This window comes from Leptonychotes weddellii, chromosome 16 (genome assembly GCF_054177405.1).
Source record: "Leptonychotes weddellii isolate Sample4059 chromosome 16, ASM5417740v2, whole genome shotgun sequence".
NCBI classification, from domain to species: domain Eukaryota; kingdom Metazoa; phylum Chordata; class Mammalia; order Carnivora; family Phocidae; genus Leptonychotes; species Leptonychotes weddellii.
Window position 1 is genome coordinate 2,834,915 of NC_138384.1, and position 14,681 is coordinate 2,849,595.

At 53.4% G+C, this 14,681-nt stretch overlaps 2 long non-coding RNA genes across 2 annotated transcripts in view; one reads left to right on the forward strand and one right to left on the reverse strand.

Annotated features, from left to right (window-relative positions):
* Nucleotides 1–8,209: 8,209 nt before the first annotated feature.
* On the reverse strand, nucleotides 8,210–11,856 carry LOC115944412 (uncharacterized). Its single transcript, XR_004078968.2, has 2 exons — nucleotides 11,407–11,856; nucleotides 8,210–8,419 (listed from the first exon to the last, which is right to left on the reverse strand). It is a non-coding gene; the product is annotated as an uncharacterized LOC115944412 (long non-coding RNA).
* The window catches only part of LOC145717716 (uncharacterized), a 94,109-nt gene continuing 88,312 nt past the window's right edge, over nucleotides 8,885–14,681 (forward strand). The window contains exon 1 of the long non-coding RNA XR_014141113.1: nucleotides 8,885–9,040. This is a non-coding gene — a long non-coding RNA (uncharacterized LOC145717716). The remainder of the gene's footprint in view (nucleotides 9,041–14,681) is intronic.

Here is a 14,681-nt window from a genome sequence, read left to right on the forward strand (position 1 = left end):
TCCTGGTTCCATTAGAGTGACTGTTGACAGGAACATGTCGCAGCAGAAGATGGATGCTGGCTTTGTCCCCTGAATCCTCAGACCTCGGTGCCAGAGGTGGCCCCAAAAGGCCTTTTCTCTGTAAATCACTGCATTTATTTAGTCTTTGAAGGGCTGTACACAGAGCCCGCCAGGCCACAGAGGTGGTGTGTCCAGTCCCTCCTGATGGCCGCCAGTTTGGAGTGGGGGCTGCTGCTGGACACACCATCCCCTCTGCCACAGGGACACCAGAACCCACCTGGTTCAAACCCACCTGCTCCGGGAATTTCTTTACAGATTAGAAGCACTTGCCAGTCCGTTAGTTGTGATTCTAATCGTCTGTTGTACATTATTTATAGCAACACAGTGAGTTGAAGCCAACACAGGCTTGGGGGTCCCCACAGTAGCACCCCACATGCCTTCCGGGTGGGGTCTCACAGGCTGTGTTTACGGGGCGCCATCGCGTGCCCAGCCCTGGGCTCTGAGCAGCCCCTCAGCCGGCTCCAGCTGCCCCGTTTTCTCAAGGAAGAAACTGAGGCCGGAGAGGTGGAGAGGTGGCCAGGGAAGGGTGGCATTGGCACGTGAAGGGGGACCACGGTCTGTCAAAGGTCTCAAATAGACCCCGGGCCAGGTGACCACGCAGGAGGCCCCGCCGTTGCTGAGATTGTTGTGTAGATGGGGAAGGCAGGATGGCACCTCTGGGAAGACGCTGTGAGAGTCAGCCTGAGCTGGAGAGGTTGGGACCCTCCTGCGCTGCGCTGCTGGCGGGAACCACAACGGGGCTCCTGCTGGGGAAGCCGGCCAGCAGCTCCTCAGAAGGTTACACCTAGGGGCGCCTGGGTGGCTCAGTCGTTAAGCGTCTGCCTTCGGCTCAGGTCATGATCCCAGGGTCCTGGGATCGAGTCCCACATCGGGCTCCCTGCTCGGCGGGAAGCCTGCTTCTCCCTCTCCCACTCCCCCTGCTTGTGTTCCCTCTCTCGCTGTGTCTCTCTGTCAAATAAAATAAAAAAGAAGAAGAAGGTTAAACGTAGAGTCGCCACAAGATCCAGCAATCCCACTTCTGGGCTTGTACCCAAAAGGTTGAAAACAGGCACCTAAGCAGAATCTTGCACACAAATGTCCGTAGCCATGGTATTCACAAGAGCCAAAGCTGCAAACGGTCTGAGTGTCCATCACCAAGTGACCAGAGAGACAGAACGTGGCCCCTCCACACGCGGGACGTCGCTCAGCCGTGAAAGGGGGTGTGGACACGCAGCCCCTGGGCCAGGCCAGGTGGAGAGAAAGCAGCAAGCACACAGGATTGCATAGTGTAGGATTCCACTGACAGGCGGTGTCCCGAGTAGGCACATTATGAATGAGCCAGAGAGCAGACGAGTGGTCGCTGGGCTGGTGTAAGGGGAATGGGGAGTGCCGACGGCTGGGTTGGGTATCTTTGGGGATGATAAAGATGTTGGGGAACTAGATAAGAGGTGGTGCTTGCCCAACATAGTGAATGTGCTCAATGCCACAGGCTTGTACCCTTTCCATGCTCATTTTACGTGTGCTGATTTCTCCTGCCTATAAAGAATGTCAAGCCTGCGCAAGCAGAAGAGAAGACAACCAGGGCCCTGGGATTGCAGATCTTCCATGTGATACGCAGCTGGCGGGCTCAGCACCGCCCACCAGACACTCCTGTGTTGTTTTCGTTTTTACAGCGCAGTCCCCTTGTCCCTTCTTCTCAATGCCCCGTGTCATTAGGGTGGGGAAATCCGTGGTGACAGGCAGCTTGCTCAGGCACTGGGGCACAGGCCGGGAAGCCACCACCGGCCTCACGAAAGGCCAACCCGTTGAAGCCAAGAGTCCAGCCCCCACCCCCCACCGCAGGTTGTGTGGGTGCTGCAGGCTGATTCTCCAGGCTCTGGAAGGTTCACAGCTGGGACCATTTGGTCTTTAAAAGGGGCAGGCTCCTTATCTCACACTTCCTTCAGCCACAGGGAGAGAGTTCGCAAACCCATCTTCCCCAACAACAATCTCATAGAAGGCTCTGTGCCCCTTCCTCCAGCTCCGGTTCCCGATAGGCCTCTCCAGCAAATTCCCTGCAGGCAGGCAAGATTGATAGCTGCCCAGAGAGGTGGCCCCGCCCCCACGCCTGAGCTCTGCAGAGGGAACTGGATGCTTTCACAGAGAGCTTCTCCATTTCCATAACACCCAGCGGGTGCTCTCCCTGTATTCCAGCTACTGAGTTTAGAGCTCCCTTCGGAGACGGATTCAGGATGAAGGTGTTAGGAAGTGAAGTCGGGTATATCAGAACCCCATCCTTGCTCCTTAAATTAGCAAAACAAAACAAAACCAAAAAAAGTGAAAGGTCTTAATGCCCAGTGTTGACAGAGGCGTAGCAGGCGTTTGTGTGCACAGCTGATGGACAGTGAGTGGATTTGCAGCCTTCCCACGCGGCGATGTGTCAGCGTGTACACAGGAGCTTAGAAGCGTGCACACCCTCTGAGCTGTAACTCCTCCATCGGGAGCTTGCTGCAGGAAATATGCAGGCAGGCCACACGATTCACGTCCAAGGATTCACATCCACATCCTCGTGCGTGAAGGTGCGTCTCCAGGAGCCGCCGATGTGCGGGTCAGGAGGGGACGGGCTGGTGTTCCAGCAAGGGGCTGGCCTCACATCCACACTGCGTCCTGCCTGGCTTTTCTGGTCACTGGCAGAAGCATCTTCCTCATCATCCGCTACAGGATTCAATTCTTTTATTTTAAAATATACATGTTCCCAAATATTTAAAGAAATGGAAATATTTCATGATAAAATGGTAATGAGAGGGACGCCTGGGTGGCTCAGTGGGTTAAGCATCTGCCTCCAGCTCAGGTCATGATCCCGGGGGCCTGGGATTGAGTCCCGCATCGGGCTCCCTGCTCAGCAGGGAGCCTGCTTCTCCCTCGGCCTGCTGCTCCCTCTGCTTGTGCTCTCACGCGCTCTCTCTTTCTCTCAAATAAATAAATAAAATATCTTTTAAAAATGGTAATGAGAAAAACAAGATCTAAAATTATATAATTCTAACTATGTTTTATATATATACATAGAGAAAGAGAGAGAGAAAATATAACTAAATGCATAAACAGCTAATCCCCAGTTGGCAGGGTTATGGATAATCAATAAATTATTTCTTAAATGTTTCCATTTCTTAATAAACTCTCCGTAAGAATGTTTTGTTTTGTAATACACATAAGATACTTATTTTACAATAGAAAGAAACACACTGGTTTTCAAATCCCTGCCTGCTGTGAACTATAGAGGCGTCCTGGATTATGGCACGTCACACTGTTGCGGCTACAAGATCCCCGTGTAGCTTCGACATCCCGGGGAGCATGGGCTGTGCCGAGCCCTGGAGGGCCTGCCTTGTGAGGTGGAGGAAATGCCCGCCATCCCCGAATCCCAGCAGGGCTCCGGGGCTGAGCAGTGGAGGGTGTTAAGCTGTTTATAATTCCAAGTGAGCAGAATTAGCAGACTTCACGCAGGTACTTGAGACACACATGCCACCTCCTCGACGACTGCCTCCTTCAAGTGAGCAAGCCTCTGATTAGCGGTGCTCTCACTGTTGAAAGATCACAGGCCCGTTCCAGGGCCTGACAAACCGCAGAGGCCCCGGAGGACAGCAGCGAGACTTCCAGGATGGTCGGCGACACAGACTGGGGGGGCAGGGGGAGTTTCCTGGGTGTGGGAGGATACACAGCTCAACCTCCCGAGCCGAGACCCCACTGGACTCCACGGGCCGGACACACGACACATCTTACATGGCCTGGTCCTCACCACACCCCTTTGGTCCAGAGCGTTCAGCCCATTTTACAGATTTCTTATTAAGGGAGCTCAGAAAGTTTATCTGGCTTTGTGAGAAAACATCGTTCACGCACCCATCCATTAAAAAATATACTAAAGCCGCACGTGACAGGCACTCTTCTCGACACGGGGAAAACAATAGCCAACCAATCGACAAAACCTCTGACCTCACGGAACTTGCGTCTCTTGCGGGGGGGGGGGGGTGTAAACATTAGGTACACAAACGTCGGGTCACGTTGAGTGAAAGGGAGGGCAAGGGGTACCACATGGAGGGGACGGGGTCTAAGCGGACACCTAGCCCTCCTGGGAACCCTGCTGCCATTTGGCCTGCACAGCTCCGTGGGTGTATGATGTCATATCCTGGTTGTGACATCATGCTGCAGCTATGCAGGATGTCATCATCGGAGGAAACCAGGCAGAAGGTACAGGGATCTTCCCAAATTATTCCTTACCAGTGCGTGCGCATCTACAGTGATCTCCAGATAAAACGTTTCTTAAGAAGCCAAAAATTATCAACCCCCCCAATAATAATAATAATAATAGCAGCTCCCATCTATCAGGTGTATGGAGAGACTGCAGAGGCTGATCACCCTTCTGCCAGAACCCCTGGGTTCAAACATCAGCTCCACTCTGTGCCTTAGTATTTGCATCCGAAAAATGCGTCCAAAGTGGTCCCTACCTCCTTCGGTTGGTGCCCCACTTGTGCTGTTTGTTTCTTATTGTTATGACTCTGTGGAAGGTTCTGGAAGGCTCTGGGCTGGCCTTTCAGGAGCATGGGTCATCGCCTTACATAATCCCCCCACGGCCATACTTCAGAGGCAGGACTAGACCCATTTTACAGCCTGGGCGGGGCTCAGATGGCGAGGGGGAGGCTCCTGGGCCCACAGAGAGGGGGCCCAGCCCCTGGGCTCGGAGGCTGTGGGAGTTTGGCTGGGGCTGGGGGAGGAGGCCTGGCTCTGCAGAAACCACAGCCCCACCCCACCCCCCACCCACCCAGAGCAGCACTGCGGCACCCTGTCCTCTGAGCACCGCTGCGATTTCGAGATGCCCACAACTTGGTGGAGTGAGGGGCGGCGAGCTGCTCACGCTCGCAGAGGCTGGAGCTGGGTCAGAGCGGCGGAGGGTCTGCAGCACCTGCTTGCTTCCCAAGCCTGCCCCACTTTCTGTCTCCAGCCCCGAGGTTTGTCTCGGCGAAGAGAGGTTTGGTATTTCCAGAAAGGGTTCCTCTCTTCCCTGAGAACAAACAGACCCCAGCTCGTCACCATCCCAACGGGAGAAGAGACGGAGGAGGAAAGTGGCCGGGCGCTCCTGCCTCTGGAGGGTGGGGGCTCCGGGCGGGCGGCACATCTGCGGGACCACCCCATCTGAGCTCCGCTTCGGGGGGCAGCAAACGGAGGCCCTCAGAAGCAGGAGCACCCCACGGAGAGCAGCAGAGCTGGCTGGGCCGCTGTTTTGACACCGTCTAAGAGGTTGTCTGAGGAAACAGTGACATCTTCCAGCTCCCCAGTACCAGCCTCTCTTGCCAGGACAGCCGACAGGGGGAGTCGAGCCCCCCGGGGTCCCACCCCAGCTCTGGCACGTACTATCTGTGTGCTGCCGGGAAGTCACCCGCACCTCACTTACCCCATCTGCAAAATGGGCACAAAAGGAACACCTGCCCCCCAGGGTTGTTGCCAGAGGGACATGAATGAAGCCGTGTGAAGCTCTCCAAGCAGTGCCTGGATTTCTAGAGACTCTCTATATGTTAGCTCTCCTTAACGCGGCTTGCACTTTACAAGGAAGCAAGGGGGCCAACGGGACATCGGAATTACTTAGGACAGGTAACTGACACGTAGGCTCCCATTCATCAAGATTTGCATTTTTTTCCGGAAAATTTTAAGATTTTATGGTTTTTGTTTTGTCTTAAGCTACATTTACCAAGGAAGAGAAAAAGCCACGTGGGGACATGAGGGAACTCTGTGAAAGTCCCATCCCAGGCTCAGAATCTCCTTGTTTTCCCAGTGTGGACGACGAGGCCCCGGCTGGGAGTGGGGTGCACACGTTAGCGAGGGGAGCCCTCACTTTCCTGCAGACCTGCCCAACAAGGGGGCAGAGCAGAAACAAGCATCTGGGAAATGATCCTCCTGCTGCGCGTGTCTCTGCTTCACCCAAACGCACAGCCCGGGGTGCTCCGGGGATCCTTCTGGGTGCTGCAGCCCCTGCCCCCCCCCCCCCGCCCGCACAGGGTGTCTCCGGAGTGCGAATTACAGAAGCCTCACATAAGAAGTCTGCATCGGAAGGTTAGGGTCAGGGCAGTTGGTCCTGCGAGCTGGTAATAAGTACTAACGTCTCCCCAATCTCCAGGGTGGCACCAGGCATCTGTACTGTCAAAGCTTTCTAGGGGACCCTAAGGGACAGTCACCAGGCAGGGGGTTAGGAGGCCTAGGGCGGGAGCAGCAGGAGACACACTCGGGCCAGCTGATCGAGAGGCCAAATGGTGAAGGGGAGGGTGATGCAGGGTCCATCCTGCCCCTCCCCCAGCCTCTCCTCTGGGCTCCAGCCCGGCTGCTAGCAGAGCCCCCCTTCTCAACATTCATCCCTAACCCTACGGTGTTCTTCTCCCCTCCTGCCCAGCCCACCTGTCACCCCTTCCCTCAGTTCTCCTCCCCGTGTCCCAGGAAGGACACACACCCCCAGCCTTCTAGATCCTGCCTCTCCAGGCGTTCAGGCTCCCTTCACTGATGTTCAAGAGGTGTAGGGCTGCGGCAGCCATGCTGGGAAGGAAAGCTAGGCTTCCTAGTTGCTCTCATTGACCAACGGAGCAACACGTGAGGCTTTTCTAAAGCAGCATTGCTCCAACTCTGGCCTCAGTCCCCTGGGCCGCTGCCCGTCCACCCGGAGTTCAGACCACACTCTGAGCACCTCCCCGCCAACACATTTCCAGCTGTCCCGTCCCCTCTGGCCTGACGAGGGCCCAGAAAGCTCAGCATAGGCGTTGCTGTTGGGGGCTGCCTGCCGTCCTGCTGTGAGGCTCCGTGGCCATTGCCAGGGCCACCGTCCCCCCGGGCAGCATGCACGGGGGTCAGCAGTGTCTACTAAGAAGGGGGCAGTGACACCTGTCCAGGAACGAAGGACAGCACCCAGGGCCACCACTCCGCAGCACCCTGTCTCAGCGGGGCTTTCGTTCCCATACTGTTGCCCAGGGTGGCTGCACAGGAAGGAATCAGTCCTTGCGCCTGAGCTGAAAAGCAAACTGTTCATCTGTCTACATTGGGGAAGGGAATAAAATTTCCCGAGCAAGCGCCCTGGGAGAGATTAGGTTTTATGAAGGGAATCTGCAGGGTCTTGCGTTGCCCGAGAGGACGTGTAACTACATTTCAGGCAGATAAATCAGATGGGCTGCGGGTGGTGGGTCCCGTGTCCGATCTGTGGGTCAGGTCAATTGGCAATGAAAACAATTAAGTGAATAAAAAGATCACTTTTAGGGTGAGGTAAGAAAGACATGTGATAACTCACCCACCCAAGCGCACACGTACACCGTGGCACGGGAGGGACTCGACCAGCTCTCCTAGCTCCGGCTCCAAGCTGGTTCCCGGACACCCGTTCCCACGGGCCAGGAAAGGTTAATGAGCCAGAGGGTGGTCGCTGAGACGTGCAAAGAATCTCCGCTCTGGGACAAGCCTCCGCACGTCACCAGCCCCCTCACTGCTTACAGCAGGAGAAAATGTGGCCCAGAAATGAAGACGCACCCGTGGCCCCACAGACAATGGGAACAGATGCCCCATCTGCCCCTCCCGACCCTCTGCCGAGACCCCAGGCCCGGGTCCGATTTGGCGCGCACACGCAGATACGCGGCAACAGGGACGCGTACATCTCTAATGAGCGAGCAAATGTGGGGACGGGGTGGGATTTTATATCCAGTGATTTTTTTTTTTCATTTGAATGTAGACACATGGCATCCTATAAATAAAATAGAAAATGTAAATATTGTAAAACCCATTAGAGAGTGGTTTTAGGTTTGGTGAGAGCAGGGTCAGCTGCTGCCCTACTGCACTGTGCTGGGAAACCATCACCCCCACCCGCGGGTCTCCTCGGCTTGCCGCCCGTCACCCTTGTGACCCTTGTCACCCAGCCGGCCAGGCTGCGCTCCGCCTGATGAATAAATGTGACAACATGGGCCAGTTGTCTCCTGCTGCTTATGTTGTGTTAACAGCGTTCAAGAGCTACCTAAAAACTTCCCTGCTTTCATTTTATTCCATGGGGGGAAAGGCTTTCCAAAGGAGCAGCACATCTCTGTGGTAAGAGCACAGATCCCACGCACACCAGTTAAGCCTCGAGACGCGCCCCCAGCCAGAGCTCCAGGACCACGTTTAAAACGCTCCTCAAAAGACATTTTCTGTTTGAGACATATTAAACAAGCTTTATTTAATAATGCTCGATTTGACTTATCCCGTTTAAATATTTGCTCCAATCAGCAACCATTTGATCCCAGCCTCGTTCCTGGCTGCAGACTAATTTCTCCAGGTTATTTTTCTTTGGTGCAGGGTTGATCCCAGAGGCAGAGAAATTGCTCTCGGGTTCCCTCCTTTTCTCTACTCCGCGCTGTGGGGAAAAAGGAATAGAGCCATAAAAAGCCTGAACTGGAGGCCGCTTTTATAAAGTTTATATTGCCTGTCCTCCCATCTGTCTGGTGGAAGGCAGAAAACGTCATTTAAAAGACTCTCCTAATCAGATAATTATAAGGAGAAATTTCTCCTTTTTAAGGACAGCATCAGAATATAAAAAGTTCCCAAAGATGCGATCCTTTTGAGGCGTATTCTGCCATCTGCCTTCCCCCATTCAGGGATTTTTGTAACAACTGCTTACACCAAATGCATGGTCACCCAGTAGGCGTGGAAGATTCTAGGACAGCACGGAGAAGAAGAGTCATTTAATATCTTAATTCACTGTGTTTTCAAGGAGGGAATGACACTTTGATTTCTACCAACTTTGGGGACGCTCCCTATAGATCTTTTGCTTATTGTTACAGCTATTGTGAAGATTTTACTATCAATGCTTAAAAAAATAAAGCCTATTCTTTTCTTTTTTCTTTTTAGGTTTTCTCTTTGCACGGCGCCTTCGAAAACAGCCGCCTTGAAGCCAGCGGCCCCGGTCGCCTCTCTAGGTCTCACGAAGCCATTCACGACACAGGCCTTTGACAGCTACTCGGGATACCAGCCCAGGGTAAGCGGGACAGCGCTGAGGGCAGTCCGTTATCTGAGTGGCCTCGTCGAAGGGGCTCTGCTCCCAGCCGGGGAGGGGTCTTTCTCCGTGAGAGGGGCGTTTATGATGGCGGGCCAGCGCCCGGTTTATGGACCCCGGCCGGGTGGGAGGGTGCAGCCCCGCCAGTCTGCAGCCTGCGCCGGCCTGAAGTGTTTACCGCTGTGGTGATTTACACCGTCCAGGTGTTCATTTGGGAAACATCTCGGCTCCAAGCTGACACGGTGATTGCCTGGGATTTGCAGACTTAGGCATTTTTTTCTGTTCCTAACAGTCCAGGACCCAGAGAGATGGTTAAAAAAAAAAAAGAAGAGTTCTAGCCCAAAGTGGTTCGTGTGCTGTGATTTTCACAATGCCCCGCGTCCTGCCCCATGCAGAAAATCACAGGCACCAAGTCTGCCCTTCATCAGACTGACCCCTTCTGTCGGCTTGGCTCGCTCTTCAGGCTTTCAGTAGCTGCATAGATGCCGCTCCAGGCTTCCCCTCTGCTCCGTTAGCACGCTGGTGCTTTCCAAAGGGCCCCCAAGGCAGGGCTTTCCTTGGGTGAGACTCGGGGTCCTCAGATATGGCAGACACGTCCTGGAGAGGGAGTCTGGGGTTGGTGGGGATTTGTTCTCCGTGGACCAGCCTCTGCTGGGGTGCTGACACTTGGACAGACCCACTCGACAGAAGCTTCTCACACACCAGGACCGCTTGCCTTTATTCTCGCTCACGTTCTTCACTGCAGGTGGTATTGTTGCTGTTTGTCACTGGTCTGTGCTGGGAGTTCCTAACACCTATCCTGGGGCAGCCTTGTGTCCCCTGAACACTGAATTAAAACATGCCCCAGGAAATCAAAATGGTTTTTTCATTTGCCAAAAAACACGTATTTTAAATTGTGTTTAATCATATCCGTCCCATCCCCATTTGAAGGAGCTTGGACATTTATTACATACCCATTTTTACACTTATACTGATCTTTTCTCCAGCCACTTTTGATAACTCTGATGAGAAAGAAACAACTATACTTTTGCCTCATAGAATATTCTATCTATCTATCTATCTATGTATATATATACATCAGAGTGAGGGTAGGTGAGGATACTGGTTAGGAAATTGAGAATGATTCTTTATCTATGTTTTAGTTTTTGCAAATACCTTTTTTACCCATCCAGAGACTATTGGGCTGCTTTTAAGAGTTCATTTCAATTTAGCTATTTCTCTCTCTTTGACAAAATGTCTCCAAAAACCATCGTTTGCCTCCTCTCACAATCTGCAGACATAGAGCATTTGGTCAAACACAGGCGGGTAAAGAGTAAAGACCATCAGACCCAGGTTTAGCAAATGATATAACTCCTTCCGAGTCCTACGTTTAAAACAGTCTTTTCGGCCAGTGCTTTGAATACTAACAAATTCACTAAAAAAGCATTCAAACCTCCCCTGTTTGTGCTCCTGTCTCCCGGTTTATGAATACATAAACCTCCCACCATAGAAAAACATCACTGACTTGCCACACTTAAACAGGGACACGTTTTCACCAGCAATGCGACCGTTTGAAATTATCGGCCCCGGGGCAAGACAAAAATTCCAGCAATAAAACAAAAACCTTGATTTCTAAACATCAGGCTGAAGTCCTTTCAAGTGATCATGGACTCTCGGGGAAAATCGTTTTTCTCTGTTCCCGTTCCCAGCCTAATATCGAGAAGCACCATGGAAAATATGCTGCTGATTCAAAGAAAAAGATTTGACCTTTAAAAGGACTACTTTTGCCTTTTCTGTAGATTTCCTGACTGTATGCATTTGTAAACCTCTATTCTGAATCTGAGTGGGAAGCCTCCACAGACACATGAAAATACATGTGACCACGGTCTATTTTAAAGAATGGCCTGAGAGGGTTTAATTTTCAGACGCAGGACACAACACCCACACCCCTGTGAGCACAATTTCACTGAACTCCTGGATTCATTTATTTTAACCTCTGCTAGAGCTGCCCCAGAAAAGCAGGTGACTATTGGAAGATTTTTGTTTTTCATTCTAAATAACAAGAGGGATAAAATGGATGTCATTCTATGGAGTCTGAACATTAAACTATAAGAGGGAGTTCGCCAGGATCTGGTAAATGGCTAAACAGATTAGTAGCCTTACTTTTTAACATATAAACATCTGAAACCCGTTTCCTGTTTAAGAAGAAGAAGAAAAAAAAAAGTCTAGGTGGATGACCTCGGGCACTTTTTTTGATTAACAAATGTGAATTGTACATCATGGTGGGAAAAAAAAATGGCGCACGCTTGGTGGTCTTTCTACAGTCTGTATATGGGAGAGAGAGAAAAAAATACAAAAATAAACGTTACCTTCTCACTTCCAGGGTGGGCAATGCCATTTCTAGAGCGGCGTCCAGGGCTCTGGCAAATGTTAAGGCTGTCACCGCGGACAGAATCCCCATGGTCTGTGTGCCTCGATAGAGTCCGAAGAAAAACATTCCCTGCATTCCTGCTGGCTGGCCCTATCTCCAGGCCCCGGGCTCGGCCCTACAGACCCGTGTCACCCCGTCAAGCGGCGTAGGACACGGCTAATCTAAACCCACGCCTTCCCCCGTCGGCCCGGCAGCTGGGCGAAAACCGGGGCCGGTGTGCTTCCTATACCCCACACGCAAAGTCGATTCTCTCCTTTCAGGATGAAGCACCAGCTGCAGTTTGTTCAGCCGGGAAGGGCTTAGAGGTTCTGGCACATTCTGACAAGATAGATTTTATAGGGTTTGTGCTAAAATTTGATATTGGAAGTTGGGATTCCAATTCCATGTCTCAAATGATAACAATAACAGCTGGGACCTTTAAGAAATGTGTGTATTCCTTCCATTTAAGAATTACATAATAAAAACTATTTATGTCAAACACCTTATAAGGGAAAGATTTAGCCCTGATGTCAATATGGCATATAATACTTTGTATATTCAGATAGGAAAAAAAAAAAAATCCATATCAGCGCCAAATATTATTCTTGGTTTGGACTATCAGATATGTGGGGACTTTAAAAATTTAAAGTAAGCATCTCCTTGCTTTAATTTACAAATTCACTGCATGGCACTTTTTTGGGGGGGTGGTGGATATTATTTCTATTTTTAAAAAACCAGGTGCTGATGAATCATGATTTGTTTTTTCACGTCCTTCTGGTGAAAAGACACAAAAGAAGTGCACGACTTGATGTTGTTTGATGTGATTTTTACGATCTGCACGCCCGCCATGCGAGCGCTCCCCGGGCCCCCATGCGCTGATGCTTCCCTTGTTGCCTGAGAGCGGCCACGGCTTTGGGGAGTCCCTGCAGCCAGAACTTGTGCAATTCTGACGAGCGAACAGGTCAGCCGCTCAGGATGAAAATGTCTCTGGGTGAAGGAGCCAGACGTGGCAGCTCGAGGCAGCCTCCGCCAGTAGACCCCAGGGGGGCTCAGGATGGCCTCCCGCTTCCCAGCAACAGCGACCACGGCCGCGACCGCTCCCACTGCCGAACCGACAGGACTGCCGCAGATGCCGGCCGCTCGGCAATGACCACGTGGCCCTGCCAGGCGGGCTTGTTAGGAAGAGCCCAGCTTCCTCCTTATCTTGTCTGCTCAGACAAAGAGCAGAACCTAATCGAGAGGAGAAGAGAACCCCAATTAGCAAAGCCCAGAGACTTCCCCCCCGCCCCGCACCCACTTGCGGGGGTTCAGCTCCGCCCTCGCTCCTCTCCGGCTTATCGGGCCGTGTGACCGGGTTAATGAGAAGAGCCCAGCTGGGTGGTGGCAGGAACGGTCATCCGGACAGAGGCCACGGGGACAAACGCAAACACGGCTCCTCGGGCCCTGCTGGAACCCGCGGACACCGACTGAAACCCAGCAAAACACACGCTTCGTTTCTCCCCTTCTCGGGTCCCAGCCTGAATGGAAGCGCTCCCGAGCAAACACGACTTCGAAAAGTGACTTCTCCTGAAGCCTCTCCCTTCCCTTCCCTGTCAGAAAGTTGCTGCAGGCTGGGGAAGGCAGCTTCCTTTCTGCCTCCTTCCCAGCCAGCCCCTCTGCGTGCCCTCCCTGGTCTTCCCGTGAACAGCAGTGCAGAAGCCGGCGGGCACGCGCAGCAGGCGGGCACGCGCAGCCGGCCACTGGCCGACCGTCCAGAGAACCAGGCGCCAGGCAGGGCCTGGGCAGGGCGTCCCAGCACGGTGAGCATGCTCGAGGACGGACGTGCCTGTGCAGAGGTTTCGGGAAACGTGCTCTCTTGCAACAGCGGCTTTGTCCAGACTGTCTCCCCTGTCCCCAGTGACACCCATGTTCATGATCATCACCTCCAACCCAAGGAAACAGCGGGAAAGGGAGAGGCGGCCGCCGGCACAAGGGAGGCTGCTCGGTCCCCAGTGATAACCACGCGGCTAACCGCCGGCCTCATGGAAGCGACGCTGGATGCGCCTTGCACTGCTGCAGACACTCACAGGAAAGGCTCATCCGACCCCCACGACCACCCAGGAGGTAGATTCTCATTGCCTTCCTTTTGTGGAGGCAGAGAGAGGTCAGCCTCTGAAGACCAGATGGGGGGACAGTGGCAAAGTCACAGGGTCAGGAGCCAAAGCCATGCCGTCTTCCAACAGAGCTGGGATGCAGCCTCGGTGCTGTGCTATCAGGGGTAAAGCCCAGGTCACACCGCCCGGGGTCAAGCCCTAGCCCATCTGCCGGGCACGTCACTTGATCCTCTTGAGCCTCCGAATGCTCACCTGCAAAGTGGGGTGGTAATGGTCCCACCTCACAGAGTCGTTGCGGATTGCATAAAATAGGGCAGGAAAAGTGCACCTCATGTCCACAGTGCTCAGCCCCACGAACAAGCCGCCCCTCCACTCATGGAGTGGGTCACAGACCGCAAGGCTGACTTCAGGAATCCCCCTGGGAATCGGGCCATGGTCTCAAACACGGGATAGCAAAGCTGTTTGGGGCATAGAGTGTGGTACCCCATGTCTGCCCCCCGGAAGCCCCAGCTGGCGGCGGATGGCTTCAGTGCCCCCAGGGAGGGTGGGCACAGCGCCCCAGGCCCCAGCCCTCACCGGGAGGGACCGTGCAGAGGCCCCAGGCCTGGCCTTGGTGGTCACATGACATGTCATCACAAGATGGCCCAGGAGCCCAGGCAGGCTCGCCGCCCACCCACCAGCCTTTCGGCCACCCTGGCTGCCCTCTGGTTTCTGTCGCATCTGTTTGGACGGCAAACCCCCGCGGGAGCTCTCCTTCTCCACTCTCTTCAAAGTCCACCAGCCCTCACCCTTCAAACAACGTGTTGATGGTTGCACAGAGAGCCGCAGGAACAATAAACAGCCCCGCGTCCTGAAGCCTGTCTGCTCTGGCCTCAGGGGCCTTCCCGCCCACAGAGGCTGGGCAGCATGGTGGTTGGGGGCTCGGGCGTCGGGCAGACCAGGTTCCAGTCCCACTCCTGTCCCCTGTGAGCTGTCTTTGCTCACGCAAGTAGCTTGCCCCCTCTGGATCCCAGTTTCCCCGGCCAGAAAAGGGGAGCAGAGCAGAGATGGGCAAAGAGCTGGTTGGCGCTAAGTATCAATTATTGTATTGCTATTTAAGTCAGACTATAAAAGGAAAACACCTGAATGTGTGGAGAGCAGG